Here is a 22,153-nt window from a genome sequence, read left to right on the forward strand (position 1 = left end):
TAGATAATTTTGCTCTAGTGCTTCACTTATATCTTTTTAGAGCACGGTGGTGGTTTTATTTTGTAGAAATTATTGATCTCTCATGATTCACTTATATTATTTTGAGAGTCTTTTGAACAGCATGGTAATTTTCTTTGGTTAAAAATTAGTCCGAATATGATAGGCATCCAAGATGGGTATAATAAAAACTTTCATATAAAGTGCATTGAATACTATGAGAAGTTTGATACTTGATGATTGTTTTGAGATATGAAGATGGTGATATTAGAGTCATGCTAGTTGAGTAGTTGTGGATTTGAGAGATACTTGTGTTAAAGTTTGTGATTCCCGTAGCATGCACGTATGGTGAACCGTTATTTGATCAAGTCGGAGCATGATTTATTTTTTGATTGTCTTTCTTATGAGTGGCGGTCGGGGATGAGCGATGGTATTTTCCTAACAATCTATCCCCCTAGGAGCATGCGTGTAATACTTCGTTTTGATAACTAATAGATTTTTGCAATAATATGCGAGTTCTTTATGACTAATGTTGAGTCCATGGATTATACGCACTCTCACCCTTCCACCATTGCTAGCCTCTCTAGTACCGCGCAACTTTCGCCGGTACCATAAACCCACCATTTACCTTCCTCAAAACAGCCACCATACATACCTATTATGGCATTTCCATATCCATTTCGAGATATATTTCCATGCAACTTTCCACCGTTTCGTTTCTTATGACACACTCCATCATTGTCATATTGCTTCGCATGATCATGTAGTTGACATCGTATTTGTGGCAAAGCCACCGTTCATAATTTTTCATACATGTCACTCTTGATTCATTGCACATCCCGGTACACCACCGGAGGCATTCACATAGAGTCATATTTTCTTCTAAGTATCGAGTTGTAATTCCTGAGTTGTAAGTAAATAAAAGTGTGATGATCATCATTATTAGAGCATTGTCCCATGTGAGGAAAGGATGATGGAGACTGTGATTCCCCCGCAAGTCGGGATGATACTCCGGACGAAAAAATTTAAAAAAAGAGAAAAAAGAGGCCATGAAAAAAATGAGAGAAAAAGAGAGAAGGGGCAATGCTACTATCTTTTTACCACACTTGTGCTTCAAAGTAGCACCACGATCTTCATGATAGAGTCTCCTATGTTGTCACTTTCATATACTAGTGGGAATTTTTCATTATAGAACTTGGCTTGTATATTCCAATGATGGGCTTCCTCAAAGTGCCCTAGGTCTTCGTGAGCAAGCAAGTTGGATGCACACCCACTTAGTTTCCTTTTGAGCTTTCATACGTTTATAGCTCTAGTGCATCCATTGCATGGCAATCCCTACTCACTCACATTGATATCTATTGATGGGCATCTCCATAACCCATTTATACGCCTAGTTGATGTGAGACTATCTTCTCTTTTTTGTCTTCTCCACAACCACCATTCTATTCCACCTATAGTGGTATGTCCATGGCTCATGCTCATGTATTGCATGAAGATTGAAAAAGTTTGAGAACGTGAAAAGTATGAAACAATTGCTTGGCTTGTCATCGGGGTTGTGCATGATCTAAATCTTTTGTGTGATGAAGATAGAGCATAGCCAGACTATATGATTTTGTAGGGATAGTTTTCTTTGGCCATGTTATTTTGAGAAGACATGATTGCTTTGTTAGTATGCTTGAAGTATTATTATTTTTAAGTCAATATTAAACTTTTGTCTTGAATCTTACGGATCTGAATATTCATGCCATAATAAAGAATATTACATTGATAATTATGTTAGGCAGCATTCCACATCAAAAATTCTATTTTTATCATTTACCTACTCGAGGACGAGCAGGAATTAAGCTTGGGGATGCTTGATACGTCTCCAATGTATCTATAATTTTTTATTGTTCATGCTATTATATTATCCATCTAGGATGTTTTATATGCATTTATATGATATTTTATATGACTTTTGGGACTAACCTATTAACCTAGAGCCCAGTGCCAGTTTCTGTTTTTTCCTTGTTTTTGAGTTTTATAGAAAAGGAATACCAAACGGAGTCCAATTGACGTGTCAATTTTTGATTATTTTTATGGACCAAAAGAAGCCCCGAGAGTAAAAGAGTTGGGCCAGAAGAGTCTCGGGCAGTCCATGAAGGTGGGGGCGCGCCCTACCCCCCGGGCGCGCCGCCCTATCTCGTGGATGACTCGGGGACCCCCCTGACTTGTTCCCAGCGCCAAAAATTCCTATAAATACATAAACTCCAGAAAATAACCTAGATCGGGAGTTCCGCCGCTGCAAGCCTCTGTAGCCACCGAAAACCAATCTAGACCCGTTCCGGCACCCTGCCGGAGGGGGGAATCCCTCTCCGGTGGCCATCTTCATCATCCCGGCGCTCTCCATGACGAGGAGTGAGTAGTTCCCCCTCGGGCAGTAGCTATGTGTTTGATCTGTCTCTCTCTCTCTCGTGTTCTTGATTCGGCACGATCTTGATGTATTGCAAGCTTTGCTATTATAGTTGGATCTTATGATGTTTTTCCCCCTCTACTCTCTTGTAATGGATTGAGTTTTCCCTTTGAAGTTATCTTATTGGATTGAGTCTTTAAGGATTTGAGAACACTTGATGTATGTCTTGCATGTGCTTATCTGTGGTGACAATGGGATATTCACGTGATCCACTTGATGTATGTTTTGGTGATCAACTTATGAGTTCCATTACCTCGTGAACTTATGCATAGGGGTTGGCACACGTTTTCGTCTTGACTCTCCGGTAGAAACTTTGGGGCACTCTTTGAAGTTATTTGTGTTGGTTGAATAGATGAATATGAGATTGTGTGATGCATATCGTATAATCATACCCCACGGATACTTGAGGTGACATTGGAGTATCTAGGTGACATTAGGGTTTTGGTTGATTTGTGTCTTAAGGTGTTATTCAAGTACGAACTCTAGGATAGATTGAATGGAATGAATAGCTACGTGTTATTTTACTACGGACTCTTCAATAGATCGATCAAAAAGGATAACTTTGATGTGGTTTCGTACCATACAATAATCTCTTCGTTTGTTCTCCGCTATTAGTGATTTTGGAGTGACTCTTTGTTGCATGTTGAGGGATTGTTATATGATCCAATTATGTTATTATTGTTGAGAGAACTTGCACTAGTGAAAGTATGAACCCTAGGCCTTGTTTCGAAGCATTGCAATACCTTTTGTGCTCACTTTTATCATTAGTTACCTTGTTGTTTTTATATTTTCAGATTACAAAAACCTTTACCTACCATCCATATTGCACTTGTATCACCATCTCTTTGCCGAACTAGTGCACCTATACAATTTACCATTGTATTGGGTGTGTTGGGTACACAAGAGACTCTTTGCTATTTGGTTACAGGGCTGTTTGAGAGAGACCATCTTCATCCTACGCCTCCCACGGATTGATAAAACTTAGGTCATCCACTTGAGGGAAATTTGCTACTGTCGTACAAACCTCTACACTTGGAGGCCCGACAACGGCTACAAGAAGAAGGTTGTCTAGTAGACATCAACATCGTCCACTGCAATAGCTCGACGTTCCTCATCCACCTCCCGGGATGAGGATCTCGTCGTCCTGCCGGTTCAGCAGCCCCGTACTCCACCTCCAAGGAGCTGCTCCGACAATCGCCTCGTCTATCACGGCTGCTCCCTCCCCACAACGCCGCCTTAACCTGCTCCACCGGAACCGCAACATCCTCACCGACTCCTTGGACAAAGCCGAGGCCTACTCGGCGCCACCAAAGAGGTTGTACACTCACCGCATCACACCTTCTCCTTAACTCTACCTCCCGGCACCGACGGTGCTCCATCCCGCACCCCCATGATGCGGCTACCTCGAAGCCGGCGCCACGGGCGACATCTGACGGCGGCTCTTCCCAGTGTGATGCCCCTTCAGCGGCGGCGTTCATACCAGCCGAATCTGTTGCTGCTGCTCAAGCTCTCGTTCGCTCGCTGCCGCTGCTCCTGCTCCGGCTCTCGCTCGCTCAGCGCTACTGCTCTGCTCTCCCCCTCGCTCATGCTGCTGCTCTGCTCTTACTCTTGCCTGTGCTGCTGATGCTGGTACATGGACTGCTGCAGCTACACGAGTTGCTGCTCTGGCTCTAGTTCACACTGCTCCTCCAGGCGCTGTTGCTCCGGTTGCTATCTGCTACTGTGTTCCCCATCGATCGCCTGATGATTTAGATCACTGTTTCTCTACTACTAGTACTCGAGCGGCCTAAACTACATGTGAAGTGCCTCTCTACTACCAGTGCGTTAGTGGAAGAATAACATTCTAATTGTACACGCTTTCACATGGTTTCACGTTAATTTGGCCATGTTTCTTTGCATTCCTCTGCTCTTCCAATTCCTGTGAACCAAACACACAAGTTGACATAAATCCTGTGTTTACAAATGCTCTGTTTCCCACGTGCATTCCTATCCTATTCCAGTGTTTTTCCTATCCCTATGTTTTTAGAATCCTGCAAGTCAAAGGAATCCTTACATAATTACTTTAGTTACAGGTAGGTGCCGAAGAAAACTTTGTGTGGTTTGTCCTGCTCCTGCCGCGATGTCCTCCACCTCACTTGAGCTGCTCCATCGACAGAAGCATCCACCAAACCAGATATCACAACTCCTGACCATCTTTTGCCGCCTCAGATCTCCTTCCCTGCCGCCAACACCCACTGCAACGGCATCACCATCATCGACTCAGCAGATGAACATGAGGAGTACATGGGCCGACAAGAGAGGTCACACTCTTTTGTTTCTGCTTATGTTATGCATTGCTTAATATTACTTGCTACTTTATCATCATGCTCACCTCTTAGAATCCAAGTCAGGTCCAAATTAATGTTCAAACTTGAGGTTTAAAATTACTTGTGGGGCACATATCGAGGCAGCAATGAATAGTATCTATGTCTATTATCTGGTTCACCTAGGGTATGCCTATATTGTTCATCTTGGGTGGGAAACAAATAATAAAGCAATCATCATCTATCTTTTTATTAAATTAAAGCTATCATCATCCTGCTATCATTATTTTTGGATCCATCCACTGGTTGTTACCAACACTTTAGATTTCTACATGCTCTCCTTACATAATCTCACTATATTTTTTCGTATGCATGTCATATATTGTACACAGTCATGTTCAACATGTAGAGAAAAAGAGAAGAGTTTTACGCGGCAATACAATGTCATTCAGACATCGCTCCATGGTGGGTTCCACTACAAAAAAATACACTTCCGTGATGATACGTGTTTGTCACAGTAGGTCGTGTTTTCTGTCATGCATGTACATCCATGACGATTTTATGACAGAATCAAGATAGTCATACATGTGCTGTCCTAGAAGTGTTCCATGACATTACCAAAATTATCATCACGGAAGTGTCCACTTCCATGACGATAAATCGCGCGTCACAGAAGTGCTTTCGCCAAGGGTGACCGACACGTGACACCCACCGTAACGGAACGCCGTTAAGCTATCGGGTCGGGTTTTGGATCCGATAACCCGTTAACAACCCCGACCAAAGGGGATTTTCCACGTGTAAAATCATCATTGGCTGGAGGAAACACGTGTCGGCTCATCGCTGGGACAGATGTCATCCGCTCACACTACACCACGACACTCAACAGCATCAAACAATGTGTCGGTATATGTCACCTAAGGCGACACATTTAGTGTCGGCAAAGACTTTTACCGACATAAAGGAGTTGTCGCCTATAGTCCTGTAGGGAAAGGTATTTCCTGAAAAATAAATCTTTGCCGACACATACTATGACTGGCTTGGTGAGGTCTACGCCGACAGACATTTGTACGCCGACAGACAGTGATATGCCGAGAAATCATCTGACAGTGTGCTATGCCAACAGATACTATGACACCCATTGCTATGCCGACAGTTCATCTATTAGCGTGCTCCACCGACAGATAGTGCGACGCTCAATAGTTTTGCCGACACATTTGCTACCAGCATTCTACGTTTCAGCACAAATGCAAATGCACCATATTTTAACATGAAATGACATTCATAATATTCAATTTATGTTCAGTGTGCAATACATATACAAACAAAACATACTCTTTGATTCATCAGAACATACCATTGATTAATACATTCATTCAAGCATATATACAAGATTCAGTAGTTTGCTACACTCAAGTCAGCTACAACCAATAAGTAAATAAGTTGACATACAAGACATGGCCTATTACAAAATATGATGGCCAGGCTCCTAAGAGACCCAATTGTTCGATCACTTGACTACTACAAAATATTAAGGAAGAGACCAAATCTCTTCGATCACCGAGCTGACATCAACTTCCATATCCACAAAATGTGTCAAACATGTTGTGAACAAAACCGACCATCAAAACATCTTGTATCAACCTCTGGATGAGCCATTTCACTTCAAAAGAACTTACATGTTTGAGCAATATTAGAAATGAGAATTTGTTCAAATTTGTGAGTTGCCTTTGATCCCAAAGATCTAAAAATAGAAGATGTACTACAAATAATTTGGTTACAGAAGATATCCTTAACAAAGTACCAACAAAAGTCAGGCTAGCAACTAGTTTATCACATGCCTTAATAGAAAAATTATGCACTCATTGACTCAGATCTGTTCCAAGGCATAACAAATAAGGTTCTTCTTGTAACTTTACAAATTTGTATTTGAAGGTCCTCAACCATCAAATAATCAGATATGCACTTGTACATGTACCACCAGTCATATGTGTGAAAGAAGGAAATGCACTTGGTAAAAAAAAGCCATTTCGAAGACCATATGGTTGCACATGCATCTTGGTTCAATAGATGCACTCTAGTTAGGCATTGTCTAGTGTGAGTAATTGCTAGGATGATCTTCACAAAAATTATAATAAAATCATGCCAGCCATTAACTATGTGCTCTGAGTTCATCTATAGTCCATTTAATTACTACATGCGCTCAGTTCATCTACAAGCCACTAAACTATTCATAGACCTAGCATAATTATTGATATCCTTTAGTAAGCAAATCTGATTTAGCATTGAAACTCGAATGATTCTGTTTAGAAAATGTAAGAAAGTGACCTAGCAAGTAAATGGTGTTACATCTTCCATCACGACAAGAAAGAACAAATGGTTAGAGCATGCACGCTTGTAATAAAGGACATCCAGCCATCAGTTGAGCTAAGAAGTTGCCCTTGAAATGTTACACACATAGCAAAATCATGCATAACATGGTTATATAGACATTTTTCACCATTTCAGGGAGGACAACATAGTTCACGCCGGAATAAAGAAAAGAATGGATAGAAAGCTAGTACCTTGTTCATTACATGCTTTTACCCTCAAGGAACTTATATAAGTTGATAGTGTGCCATCATGATTTATCACATCTTAGTGCCTGTATATAACCAATGAGTCTTTTTAGTTTCAGATGTCTATACTACAATTATTCTAAATTTGTAACACCAGTAAAGATTGAACTATAAGAAATTGCCCAATACTAAGATCACCTTCAAAATTGATTACGTAACAATATTACAATGCAAATGCATTAGAGATCAGATGTAACCTGCACTTCAAATGTCATTAAGAAACACATGGTACTAAGACAACCTAGCATAGCAAGTTCATGCAGAGAGATTTGTGCAAATGGTATTCAGACAGATAGGTTATACAAAAGAAGTCACATAGTGAACAAGGTAAAATAGGTTGGCAACTTGGCATATACCAGCTTCTATCAAAAAAGAATGAAATGTAGTTGTCAAACATGTCGTTTATACTGACTAGACTAGTGAAAATTATGTGCACCAGTTTAAGGCGAACATCTAAGAAGTATAAAATAAATGGGACACATTGCTAGCAGTAAAACAAAATCACGTATATGCATAGTGCAGGGATGCCTCAGTTGGAACAAGGCATGACTGAAGTTTGGTGCACAAATCAGTATTCACAATGAACAAGTGGATCAAATGGATCCTTAAAGAATAGGACCTCCTACCTAAAAAATCAGTATGTATATATATATAGAAGTCTGCGGGCAATTTTGATGTGCATGTTTATAGATGAATCCTTGTTATGAAGCTGTATTTGATCTGGACACACGGTGAGAAGGAAGATGTTCCCATGACATGGTTTGTGATGTGATGCTGTTCGATGAGCTTGATGATGCCATTCACAGGACTGTTCTTCTTGATCACCAGCATTTCAGCTTGCATCTGTAAGTTCGTGTTTTGTTTCATTTTGTGAATTGACGAGAAGCGAATATATGCAGCATGATTTTCAGAATGGTATTGGTTAAGGTGACCTTGAGAGAAACTGCACAGAAATGGAGGTAGTGTTCAAAAGTGTGTTCATCCCCTCGTCCTAAGTCTTCCTGTATGCCTTGAGCTCCTTCTGAAGCTGGCTTGGATCAACCTTTCATAATCCTGGGGGATGAGAGTTGAATCCATTAGTTGATATATAGATAGATAGAAGCACGTGACTAAAATTCTAAAAGAGAAGTAGCATCAATACAAGTAGTGCAAAAAAACATTTAATTGGTGTACCATTAATTACATTGTTGTGCAAATTAGTTGGCAGAGTTTGGAGCTTATACGGTTCATGATTCTGTGGGCAGGTTGATGGACATGCAGCAGGACAAAAAAAAAGAAGGTAACATTGGCCCCTCCCTCAGCAGCCTCGTGCTTGGAGGAAAGGAGCTCGCCAATAGCCACATTAGCAACAGATCCAGTGACCCTGCTAGATCATGAAGGGGTGGAGCATGGAGACAGCGACGCACATGGAGGACGAGATGAGGATGAATGTCATGCAGTATAATTCAAATAAGACACACCATGGGCACCTTGGCAGAGAAGAGCATGAATCGTTGCCACATCATGACTAGGCGAATTAAATAAGTATAACGGGTTGCCTTCGTAGAAAGTTAGAGGTTGATCACAATCGCCTACGATATACTCCTTTCGTCCCATAATGTAAGACGTTTTCTGACACTAGGGACGGAGGGAGTATGTTTGTACCATTCTTTAATAGTATCCATGTACAAATCAGCCAAGCACCACACACGAGAGACATGGCCTTATCCAGCGGCACATATGAGTTATAGGTTGGTCATGTCAGGGAAATTCAAAATAAGCAAACAACAAAGATAAGCCAAACTGTTGTAGGAAAATATATTTGGCTACAACACAAAAAATGTATCGTTTTAGTTTCAGATGTTTGTACTGTAATTATTTTAAATTTGCAACATGAGCTAAGGTCCAAGTGTAAAAAAATTTAGAACTACAAGCTAATGGTAAACAATATGTTTCATTCAAAACTAAGGGTAATGATGGAATAATTAAGATGACCATCTGCACAAATAGGTCAAGGTCAATCAATAAGTTAAGTCTGTTCCTATCAATATAGAGACTGTGCCATGAAAACATGATAATAAGTTCAGTCTGTTACAATTCTGACCTCATGTAGGTGTTGACCAAGCTTCAGAAGCCTCTTGTGGAGTTTTCCCTCTGTAAATAGATTCAATTGAAGACGCTGCAGGGATGATATTATTCAGTTCAATGCTAAACCAGGAAGATCTCATGGGAAATATCACACAATCATGAGGAATCACATAAAAGAATACATACAGGATGCAACGGTTGGATTCAAAGGAGGGCAGGACAAGGGGGAATAGGGGAGCCATCACCGGAGGTGGAAGAGGGACGGCTGGCTGGCACCTCGGGATGCAGGGGTTTGTGCGGCTCCTTGGTTGTGGATGGAAGCACGGGGTATAAGGATCCTTTGGGGGGGACTAATGGCAGTCGGAGAAGCACCAGCGCAAATCGATGGGCGGGTCGTCCATCGCCAGGGCGACACGTCGGGATGCACCGCGGGCTGGGCAAGAGCTTCGGGTGGCCGCGTGGCGCCGCTGGCGGTAGAGGCGCAGCGGCGCGACCGAATCGGCAGACGCGGCGTCGGTCGCGAGATGAGCTGACAACGGGGCTTCACCTCAGGCTGCTGGTGGTGGAGCTGCACTGCGAGATGGACGGGAGCTTCGGGTGGCGCAGGCCCCCGCGGGCGATGGTGGGACGTGCAGCGGCATGACCGAATCGACGGAGAGGAAGGGTGGCGGCGGCTGGTGTGCGATTTAGGTTTAGGTTTGTGTGTGGCCAGGGTGAGATAGCGTGCTTGTGTTCAGAGGAGCGCGGTGACTTGGAAAATATCTAGGATTTGGGCCGCTCGCACGCTTGGCTGTAGCCTCTCAATACTTGGGTCATGGCCCACACATGGAAACTGGTGGGCTGGATGTGAGAAACACCGACACTTTTTCCGTTGAGGAGCATCGCCGACACATAATCTATCCGCAAAAGGTACATATGCCAACACATTTTATATAGGGAAATGTTTGTGAACTACCAACGGATAGAGTGTCTATCAACTAAACAATGTTGACAATTGGTGTGTTGGCGTTCTTTCGGATAGATAATGTGTCGCTAATGTACAGCTATGCCAACAGATGCATGTCGCTGTTGTGGTGTCGTGGTGTAGTGTCATTGGACAGAAGGCGCCTATGATACGTCGACACGTGGCACGGCCCAACAGAGGCTCATTCCTGTGAAAAGGCCGGCCCGTTTGACTTGGTCAAAAGGTGGCGGGCCGGCCCATGGAAAGCCTGTTAACGGCATGTTCGCATATAGCCCAGTTACAACCCGCTAACCCAAGGCCCGTTACGCCCTATTTCAATTAGGCCCAGTAACGTCATCTGAGCCATCCAATATGATTCCAGCTCGTTTTCACTTCTGGCCCATCTATGGCCCATGACGTCTTTCGGCCCATATGAGGCCCTATGTAACTCTTGGCCTATTAACGGCTCGTGGTGAAACTGGCCCGTAATGAACAGTGTATCACTTTACACCCATTAACGGCCCATGGTGAAACTGACCCTTAAAGAACAGTGTATCACTTTATACCCATTAACGGCCCGTTATTCCGTTGGGCCGATTCCAGCCCATGTTATCTTTCAGCCTTCTCAGAGCCCATTTATTCTTGGGCTATTTTCCAGCATTCGTTTACTTACGACCCGTTACTGTCATTTTCTGCTTGTGGGCCAAATTCAGCCCGTGGTTACAGTCGGCCCGCTTGTGGTCCATTAATACGTTGGGCCGTTTTCATAGCGTCATCAAATACGGCCTATTAACGATGGCCCGTTATGGTCGGCTCATGAACGGACGATTCCAACTCTAGCCCGTTTACATCCAGAATGCGGTCTGTTTGGCCCATGTTTGGCCAATCGATCATACGGCCCGTATAAGGCCCATTGATGATACGACCCGTAGAAGGCCCATTGTTTCTACGGCCCGTAGAAGGCCCACTATTTATACGGCCCGTAGAAGGCCCACTGTTTCTATGGCCCGAAGGAGGCCTAGTGTAACTACAGTAAATATTAGCCCATGGTTATTGTGGCCTAGTTTTAAAAAATAGATTATTGCAGCCACTAGCAAACCACAGAAAAAGAACTGCACTGACTACAAGCAAACAAATAAACAAGACAACAAGGAAATAAATAAGCAAGCAACTTACACTAGGCTATCATGGCTATTACACATATTACATCCATTGGGCATCAAAGTTCGCCACCAGTGCAAATATAGGGAACACATCAGCATATAAACGCCGCAGCAAAACAAGTCCAAAACTAAAACCACTTCAGAAGAGCTCAAGAAACAATATCCTGGGTACCCATAATGCTGGCAAGATGCTTAGCAAGCTTATTAACTTTCTCTTGTTTGGCGCTTAAGTCCTCCAGCGCTTGTTGTTGCACCAGAAAGTATGCATCTGAATTCTGCAGGGACTTCCTCGGTCCTTCGGCTTCCTATCGCATAACATCTGATCGATGTCTTTCAACTTAAAGTTGAGACTCAAGAAGCCGAACTGATTCAGGCAACGAGTTCAAAGAGCTGGTGCCAGCAGTGGTAGCTAGTAACTCGAACACTACATCAAGACAGGACTTTGGGGTTGTCTCAGTGTCTTCAATATAGTTTTTATCAACTTTCTTGGAGACCAATAGGGATGTCTCACTATCTTGAACCTTATCTGCATTACTTCCTTTACCATTGCATACCAGGGTACTCTTCTCCAATATTTTATCCGTGTTCTAAAAGAGAAAGAAACAAACACATCTCAGGTTTACAAAGTAGTATATGAAACTCATTTTGGTAAACCAGTTCAGTAGTAAGGTGGACAGGATAACAACATGAAACAAACATATATCTATGTAGTATGGTCACTGTATGGGCTATATCATTCTAGTTTATGTTGCCAAATCAAGATAGATACAGTTCGAATCATATCTATTTAGAACAAAGCAGCATAGACAGAATATAAGTGTGGGAAACTACACAACAATAATAACACATGTAATGTGCATGGCATGAGAACATAACTGTTTATTCAATTGAAACTGAAATCAACATAGAGCAAGTTACAATAGCAAACAGCCAAACACGTTGACGAAACAGGTTTAAAACATACCTGTTGCGCCATTGGAGTTTCAATTGCATCCTTCAAATTTAAAATTAGTTGTTATCAGTAAATACAGTGATGCAAGAGCAAAGTAGTATGAACCATAGCTACGGAACCTGACCTGAGAACAATTCTTCTTCTGCTTTAAGCGTTGACTTCGGGTTCGGAGTGGTGGTCCTCGTGATTTGGGCACTGCAGTTGCCTTACTAACTGCTCGTGTTTGGGTGCTCTATGGTGGAGACGGTGCTGTGTCAACGGGAACTGGGTATCTATCTGCTGGGGTTGGGGTTAGAAGGGGTGTAGCTGGTTCTTTGTCCAATTGGGTAGGGGTACAATCTGCATGAGTGTGGGTTATGTGTGGTGGGGCTGGTTCTTGGGCAAGTACAACCGTGGTTCTATCTGCATCGACAGGTAGCACGATCTTTTTTGAAGACCATGTTTTTACTCCCACAGATACTGCCATCACTCCCTCCAATTGAAATGGCTGATAAACAAGAAATGTAATTGAATGTACATACATTGTAAGATAGACAGGTGCAATGGATAGTAGGGAAGAAAATAGGGCATGAAATAATTCACATTTATGTTGTCTAAGCAAACAGAATAGCAGGACATAATTTCACATATATGATGGCTAATTAAACAGGATAGCATGACACAATTTCACATGTATGATGGCTAACTAAACAGGATAGAATGACATACTTCAAAATATGATGACTATATAAACAGGATGACATGATATAACTATACGATGTGTCTATTAAAGTGGTTGGCATGCCATAAATCACAAACATGTCGTCGATGGAAACATGATGGCATGATATAATTCACGGATAGAATGACATAATTTAAAATATGATGACTATGTAAACAGGATGAGATGATATAACTATATTATGTCTTTAGAAAATGGGTTGGCATGCCATAATTCAGATACATGCTGTCTATGTAAACATCATGGCATGACATAATTCAAATATATGATTTATATACTAAGGAAGTGAGCAGAGGGCAATCGCATATATGATGTGTCAACAAAGGAGATGGCATTTAATATTGTGTATATGATGTAAAAACTAAGCATTGCAATACAACATATGCATTATATGAGTAATATAACCCTGCCAAGTTTGAGCAGACACCTCAGGGGGATAATACGACAGGTCATCTGCCTCTGAAGAGCTATCTGTAACCAGCAAGATATGTGCTTCCGCAGGTAGCATTGTCTGCTCTGAAGACCTTGTTTTCACTCCAGATTTCTCCATCACCAATTCAAATGGCTGATGCACATGAAGAGTAGTTGAATATACAAACATTGTCGACAAAAGCAATGAGAAATACAAAAAAAGGATGGCATGATATAATTCACATATATGACGCTTGCCTAAACAGCATGGCATTGCATAATTCACATACATAATGTCTTGCAACAAGATAACATTGCATAATTCACATATATAATGTCTTGCAACAAGATGGCATTGCATAATTCACATATATGGTAATTAGACACTAAACAGGTGGCATTCACACAAAGCATGTCTAAACTAAGCAAATGACATAGCAATGCAAGATACCATACGCACGATATGAGCAACATAACCCTGCCAAGTTAGGGCATGCACCTCGGGGGGGATATGATTGGTCATCTGTCTCTGAATCCTCCTCTGAGGAGCTACCGGTAACCAGCAAGACATGCGCTTCATCAGATAGCATTGTCTGCTCTGAAGACCTTGTTTCCACTCCAGATTTTTCCATGACCGTGCCGAATGGCTGATGCACATGAAGAGTAATTGAATGTACTAAAATTGTTGACAAATTTAACACATAATAAAAAAATGATGGCATGATATAATTCACATATAATATGACTGGCTAACTAGGGTGGCATTGCAAAGTTCACATATATGATGCCTGGCTAGACAAGATGGCATTGCATGATTCACATATACGATAAAGAAACTAAACAGATGGCATTGACACAAAGCATGTCTAAACTAAGCAGATGACATCTTTAATGTATATAGTAAGCAATGCAAGGCACCATATGCATGATATTACCAACATCAGCATGCCATGTTAGAGTGAAGACCTCATGGGGTAAATAGGAGTGGTATTCTCCTTCTGAATCCCCCTCAGAACAGTTATCTTCCTCTTGATTACGATCCAAAATGGGTGGAGGGGGCTGTCTTTGCGCCCACCATGGAATGACGTCTGCATGAAATTTTATTGCCACGCAAGGCTCGTCTCTTTTGCTCTACATGATCAGTTCCATTGTGTATAATAACTGGCATGCATAGGAATAAAACATAGTAAGATTATGTAAGGAGTGCATGCACAAATCCAGAGTGATGGTAGCAAACTGTGGATAGACCCAAAATCAATGATAGCAGGCAGATAATAGCTTTAGTTAGAAAATACAGATAATGGCTCCTTTAATGTTTGTTTGCACCCAACGTGAAACTCATAGTAGACACTGGAGATTAACCAGATAGTACATAGATAGTACTGATTGCTGCCCCAATATGTACCCCACAACCATTTTAAAACTCAAGTTTTATCATTAGTTTGGACCTGACTCGAAGTCTAATAGGTGAACACGACGATAATGTAGCATGTGTGACCTCTCTTGCGGACCCGTGTAGTCCTCAAGGTCATCTGCTCAGTTGATGATGGTAATGCAGTTGCCGTGGCTGCCGGCGGCGGGGAAGAAAATCTGAGGCGGCGAAAGACAGTCTGGAGAGCGGATCCCTGCTGTGGTGAACCCTTCCATCGTTGGAGCAGCTGAGCTGGGGTGGACCACAGTGCCGCAGGAGCAGGACAAACCACACAAGGTTTTCTTTGACACATATCTGTAACAGAAGTAATTGAGTAAGGGCTTGTTTGAATTTGAGGATTCTAACAATGCAGGGGTAGGAAATAGATAGGAATAGGATAGGAATGCATGTGCAAAACAGAGAATTTAAAAAATACATGATTTCTGCCAATTTGGGTGTTTGATTCACAACAATTGGAAGATCACATGATGCAAAAAAGCATGGTGAGATTAAGTCAAACCACAAGAAAATGTACGGTTATAAAGCTATTATGCTACTATCTCTTAGTCTTGTGCTTGATGAATAGGAATATGAAAAGGTGGATAAGTGGAAATTAGAATTCCTACGGTTTTTATTTCAAGGAGACACTAAAGGAACAAATCCTATAGTTTTCCTTTCCTCCATTCCTTTGTGCCAAATTCATGAAAAGTAGTCCCATAGGAAACTTTCCAATTCTGATGTTTTTCATTCACTTTTCCTTTCAAGCACTGGCGATTCTAGTAGGCAGGCTTGAGCAAGGAAAATCCTACACTAAAAAAATGTTTTTGTGCTACTTCTATTACTTTGGACCCAGGCCACTACCATAGTAGCTCAACTCCCAAGCCCATTGACAAATGCACAGCTCAAACGCGCAGAGATAAATAATGATGGCGTTCAAGAGAGTCCATCACAGATAGCTAAGTTGTTTGGTACCTCACTGCTTGTCATATAGTAGGATAAAATAATCGTATTTCCCGTTACTACGAGTGCTCAGTGGATAATATATATAACATGTAGAGTAAAAAAGAGATGCAACAAGTGTACAACCTCTTTGGCGAAGCCATGTCGATCTCAGCGTGATTGGGTTGGCCGGTGAGGATGCTCCGGCTGACTTGGCTGTTAGAGGAGGGGAAGAAGATCTTAGGCGTCTAGAGATGGAGCCTGAGGTACTGCTCCACTGTGATGGAGGGTTTCATCGTTGGAGCAGCTCCGGTGAGTTGTACGACGCCAAGGCTGAAGTAGGACAAGAGAGACAACGAACAACGTTAACCTGAGTGGAATTCTAATAGCATCTCCAATACATGACGTAAAATACATAACCAAAAAGTGCTAGATGTAAAATACATCAGCCGCTCATCTCTGAACTTAACTGTCGAAAATGAATTTAACTGTCGAAACTGAAGTTAACTGTTGAAACTGAACTTAACTGTTGAAACTGAATTTTGCTGTCGAAACTGAACACACTAGCAAGGTGAGGCTACACGTCGGTCGACTGACTTTTTCATGTTCGGTCAGTCGATTTTGCAGCCGTTGGATACGAAATCAAGGGCCTGTGGTTCATCTTCAACCTCCACCCCCTGAGCCGCCAGCCACCACCGGCCAAACAACAGCCCCCCGCCGCCCGCGGCCGACGGTGCACCACCCCGCCCGCCCCGAAAACACTCCCCCACCGCCGGTCCGCCGCCGCCCCGGCCATCCCTCTAGCCCCCCCATGCCAAGCTTTTTCTCCGGCGATCCCCCCGCCACCGCCCCGCCAACGCCCCGCCACCGCCGGCGACCACCGCCCCCATCCTGAACCCTAAGATACATAGTGGGGTATCTCTGCGGCGAGCCCCCCTCCCCGCTGCGGCTGGTTCTTCCTTCACCCCGGTGAGCGCCCCCCCACCCCCTGAAAATCGATTGACCCAAAAGTCGATTCAGTCGACTGAAGTGTAGCTAAATCGGAGCAGCATCGCAAGCAAGAGCAAGAGCGAGGGCAGCAGCGCGAGCAAGAGCAATAGCAAGAGCAGACCGGGCAGGGGACCGAGAGCAAGAGCAGAGCAGCAGCGCGAGCGAGAGCTAAAGCAGCAGCAGCTCCTACTGATGTGGACGTTGCCGCCGAGGGAGCGGCGCCATGGAGGAAGTGGCCGGCGATGCCGCCGTGGATGGAGCTCCACCGTGTCGGCTTGGGACCAAGCACCGGCAGCACCGTGAGATCGAATCAAGAAGAAAATGCGGAGATTAGTGTACAATCTCTTTGGTGGCGCCGATTAGGCCGCAGCTTCATCCGAGGAAATGGTGATGATGATGCTCTTCCGGTGGTGCAGGTGTAGACGGCGGTGTGGGAATGGAGGTGGCGCGAAAGATGAGGGGAACACCGGGGCAGCTCCTTGGAGGTGGAGGACGGGGTGGCTGAACCAGTGGGACGATGAGATCGACGACGGATCCTCATCTAGTACGGTGGATGAGGAACGTCGAGGTGGTGCTATGGACGACGTCGTCGGGGAAGAGGCTCCGGCTAGGTGGCGGATGGAGCAGGGTGTGGGGTTTCGTCGCGGGTTTTCGTGGCCTCGGTGTACGAATGGGTGGGCGGATGGGATGGCAGTGGGGAACCATGGCTTAGAGACGCGCTTGTCCGAAATGTGGGGTAAGTTACGAAAGTACCCCCACCGATTTGAGGCGGTTCTTTCGGTTCAGGGGTACCACGGGCATTTCATGTGTCGGGATTTCACAGGAGGTGGGAGTTTTCGCGCGCGTTGTAATTTCGGAATAGCAAGGCGCGGGTTGAGATGGAGGGAGTTGTCGGAGCACAACGAGACAAAGATATATCTTAAATATTTCGGGCTAACAAGGCGCAGGTTGTAGAGGCGGGAGTTTCGCAACATGATAGACAGAGACGCTAGCTTTAATTTTTGGCATAACAAGGCGCGGCTTGAAATTTCGGAAGAACAAGCTTATCGTGTACCCAAAAAAAGACAATGTGCACCTCAACACGCACAACACACACACAAACACCATTTAGACTAGAGTAAGGTACACGTGCATTGCACGCATGAGATTTGGCAACCAAATTATGAATAAATACCACATTATAGCATGCAAGCTTTGAGTCATATATGCATGATGTAGATGTTTGTTTAATTCTTATAGTTCATTTCATTCAAAACCATCTAGTTTTTATAACAAAGCTAATCTATTTTAAGATTCATGGAATTGTGCATCGTAAGACATAAAGTAAAAACAAATAATGGCAAATCATGTAGAAAAACATTTGGGCAATTCTGATATGGAAGATTCTAGAACAAATAAGAAGTGCTTGTGTTTTGATGTTTGTGCATTATGCTTAAGTTCAACCATGGAGTCTTCTAGATTATACATGTGGCGAAATCTGGTGGAATCTAGATGATATCCAACGATCAGTAGTGCTCAAATTTGCCATCTTTGGACCATCGGATTCGCCTCATCCAACGACCATCTTTCAAAGTTAAAGTTACCCACACACAAGATAAAAAAATATAAAATATAATATATATAGGGGTATAGATATAGATATGTGATGCAAAAGCCACCCATCATCTCCAATTAGAATAGTGTGTCCATGCACGGATGCGACGTGGCCAAATGATGTCTGCCATCGGTATCTCAAATTCAAATCAGTCTGACCTTGTTCAATGTGTATACATTACAACATGCTCGTTTCCAAACCACACCGCGCAGATCTCCGTTATATTCATGCATGTATGGGTTTCAAACATCAGGATCTCTTATTCAAATATTTGAATTCAACTTTACATTGATTATGACCTCACCTATTCTTTTACACCCACACAGTAGTCTTCTCTTTATAATTGTACCACTAACTTTCTCTCATGCATGCATGCACACACACTACCAGTCGGCATTATCCGTCGCACGCATGCAATCTTTTTCTTCAGGTCGGTCTCCCATGAAGGCAGACATCCATCATATCGGGCATTCTTTATCTCTTACGAGTGCATGCACAACGATCGATGTTCCTCTATGTATGTGTGTATATAGCTAGGTATTTCATAGTTTTCCACACAAACCGATCAATCGATATATCCAGTGAGGTCTCGCCCTCTTTCCCACGTCCACATCGATCAATCTATACCTCTCTATATAGGATTAACATATATAGCTAATGCACCCACATTAATTATATATCCAACGTCCCCCTCTTATCATCCATGCCTTCCACTTCATCTCTCAGACGCGTGCACAATGGCGAAGACAGGGGGCAGTAAGGGCCCTGCCCCCTCCCCCCTAACATCACTATATATCGAGGCTAATATGAATGTGATCATTAGGCAATTGTTGCTAAAAATGGTTTAAGTTCATGAATTGACCCTCCTCGTAAAGGATTAGCAATGCTTGGCCCCCTAGCTCATTTATTTTTCATGGCTCCGCCACTGCGCGCAACAGCGCACGTGTCCGCCCCCTCTCTCTAAATATCGATCTCGCACTTGTGCATTCCTTCATAGTCTCCCTCCACTCGGCCCCTCGCACCATCTTCTAGCCCCCCACCGGATTTTGCCACATGTACAATCTAGCAGACTCCATGATTGAACTTAATCATAATGCACAAACCTCAAAACAACAGTGGTTCTCTTTTGTTCTAGAATCTTTCGTATCATAACTGCCCAAACTTTTTTCTAGTTGAATTGCCATTATTTGTTTTTACTTTAAGATTTACAGCGCACAATTCCAGGAATCATAAAATAGATTAAGGGCTTCTTTGATTCAAAGGATTCTCAAAGGAATTTTGGAGGATTCTAATCATTAGGAATTTTTCCCATCTTGGTTGTTTGATTCGTAGGATTGTAAACCATAGGAATTTTTCCATATGATTCATTTGCACTAGATTTCATAGGAAACATCCCATCCACTCAAACCTCTTTGATAGAATTCTGTGTTTTTTCTATGCACAATCAAACACTCGTACAATCCTGTAGGATTCAAGACGACATTCCACTATAATCCCATGTTTTTTCTATTCCCGCGTTCTTAGCTTTTTTATAAAAACTAATTGATTTTGAATGAGATGAACTATAAGAATTAAACGAAGGGTTACATCAGGCATATATGACTCAGAGCTTACATGCTATAGTGTGGTATTTATTCATAATTTGGTTGCAAAATCTGATGCGTGCAATGCACGTGTACCTTACTAGTACTTCGAGTATGTGCAAAACACGTAAATTAGAATACCAATGGCATGCTACACAATGTCTCTCTTATAGTTCATGATGCCATGTGGCACATGTGGAGGCGTTTGTCGGACCTCCTTGCGTGGATTGATCACAGTGACGTGCTGCTGGTTCCAAAAGAATGTACTCGTCCTCCCTGAGCCATACTGGCGGTACATGCATGAAGCAAAGATGTGCACGCACGCCACGCACGCACTCATTCCCTCGCACGCACACGCGGGTACATGGGCGGACGCAATTTTGTACCAAGATCCACCCCATGTGATAATTTGACGCGTGTAAAGTCGTTCACTTCATTGATGGTTAATTAATACAGTGCATGCATATTGAGTGGACGTGAGGGCGGAAGAAAGACATTATTACTCCACTGCGCGCATGCGAGTAGTTAAATTGTGGGTTGCTAGTAGTACTTTCATTGGTCTCCTTCGTATTTTGTGCCAATTTTTGACAGTAACATAATATTTACGCATTTGAGCAGTGTAGTACTTGAAATTTATGTTCCGCTAAACTCATCGGGAGCCGTTTTGGGCCTCGAAACCAAAACCATCAATTAATATTTACCTTGTTCCCATCACATTTGAAAGCTTGCTCACACCTACTAGTACGTACCAAACCTGAACGTGTTCCCACTATGTAGGTATTAGTACTAGTGCTAGTACTTAGGTTATAAAAAGGGGAACTACCTAACCGAAAATTACTCTACCTTTCCTCCTCATAAGTGCTTCTTCTTCGTCCGTTGTTGCCATGGCCGGTGAGCAGAGCTCTAGGTCGAGAACTACTTGTTACAAGGGAGCAGCAACCAAGGCTGCGGGAAAAAAAAGAGGGCTCGCCGCCACGCAGAGACCTCGAAAGATCTCTCACGGGCAGGCGATGGCTCCCAGGAGCGCCCTAGCCGCGGAGGCGAACATACCGAGCCGGCGGAGCTGGAGTGGTTATCCCTCGACGACATGCCCGATCAGCTCAATAAGCACCTCAATAAGCAGAAGGTGTTCATCCAGGGCTTGATGGAGTTGCTGAAGGAGAGCCTTGACGACATGCCCGCTGAGCTCAATCAGCAGGGGGAGTTGACCGCCGGCTTGGTGATGCTGCTGAAGAAGAGCATTGCCTCGGAGAAGAAGGCGACCGGCGAAATCCTGCGACTTCAGGAGGACAAGGCGAAGCTCTGCCATGAGATCGACCTGTTGAAGGAGAAGAATGCCAGCTGGAAGAAGCTGCATGAGAATAGTAGTTCCTTGATGAAGATGCTGCAGGCCCTCGTCATGGAACAAAAGGAGTTGGCGAAGCTCCGCATCGAGCACCCGGCTGCTGTCAAGGTACGTAATGCGGCCGTGGAACAGATGATGAAGGCTTGCGTCAAGAAATCCCGCGTCATGGATAGAATGAAGAAGATGGCGGAGGAGACACGCAAGGAGATGGAGGCCGTGGAGGCGATGAAGAAGCAGTTACGACTCCGCGGCGAATTAGATCATTTGGGGTGATAATCTTCCTTCTTCTTTTGCTCCTGTGTTTCATCTTTTGCTTCGGGTGTTTCACCGCACGTGTCATGCTCTCTGCGAGGCATGAATAGAACAATGGTTTTTTTGAGGTAATGAATAGAACAATGCTAACAATGAGATGACTAGCAAATTAGATCATTTTTATCGCCATATGGCACTAGGCTGACGTGTTTCGTGCTCCTCCGTCGCAGTACTACTCCAGTGGAAAACCGTAGTATACCGCACGATTCTTTGCTCCTCCTTGATCAGGTCGTCAGTGCATTTATACGAGCAGTCAAATCACAAGGCCCCACCTTCTAGCAGTAATGAGCCATCAAATCACAAAGGCCCTCGTCTCTCATGAAACCGACCAAGCTATACTGCCCCGCCCTCTAGC

The 22,153-nt window shown here is 43.4% G+C and overlaps 1 long non-coding RNA gene across 4 annotated transcripts; it reads right to left on the reverse strand.

Moving 5' to 3' along the window:
* Window positions 1-6,100: 6,100 nt before the first annotated feature.
* Window positions 6,101-10,206, reverse strand: LOC125519894 (uncharacterized). Of its 4 annotated transcripts, XR_007288369.2 has the most exons (6): window positions 9,621-10,198; window positions 9,451-9,525; window positions 8,300-8,420; window positions 7,994-8,210; window positions 7,314-7,393; window positions 6,105-6,412 (listed from the first exon to the last, which is right to left on the reverse strand). It is a non-coding gene; the product is annotated as an uncharacterized LOC125519894 (long non-coding RNA). The 4 variants fall into 4 exon arrangements; XR_007288367.2 differs by having other exon boundaries at window positions 6,101-6,412; window positions 7,314-8,210; window positions 9,621-10,206; XR_007288366.2 differs by having other exon boundaries at window positions 6,102-7,393; window positions 9,621-10,196.
* Window positions 10,207-22,153: the final 11,947 nt, after the last annotated feature.

This window comes from Triticum urartu, chromosome 7A (assembly GCF_056163025.1).
Source record: "Triticum urartu cultivar PI428250 chromosome 7A, HENAU_Tu73, whole genome shotgun sequence".
In the NCBI taxonomy this organism is placed as follows: domain Eukaryota; kingdom Viridiplantae; phylum Streptophyta; class Magnoliopsida; order Poales; family Poaceae; genus Triticum; species Triticum urartu.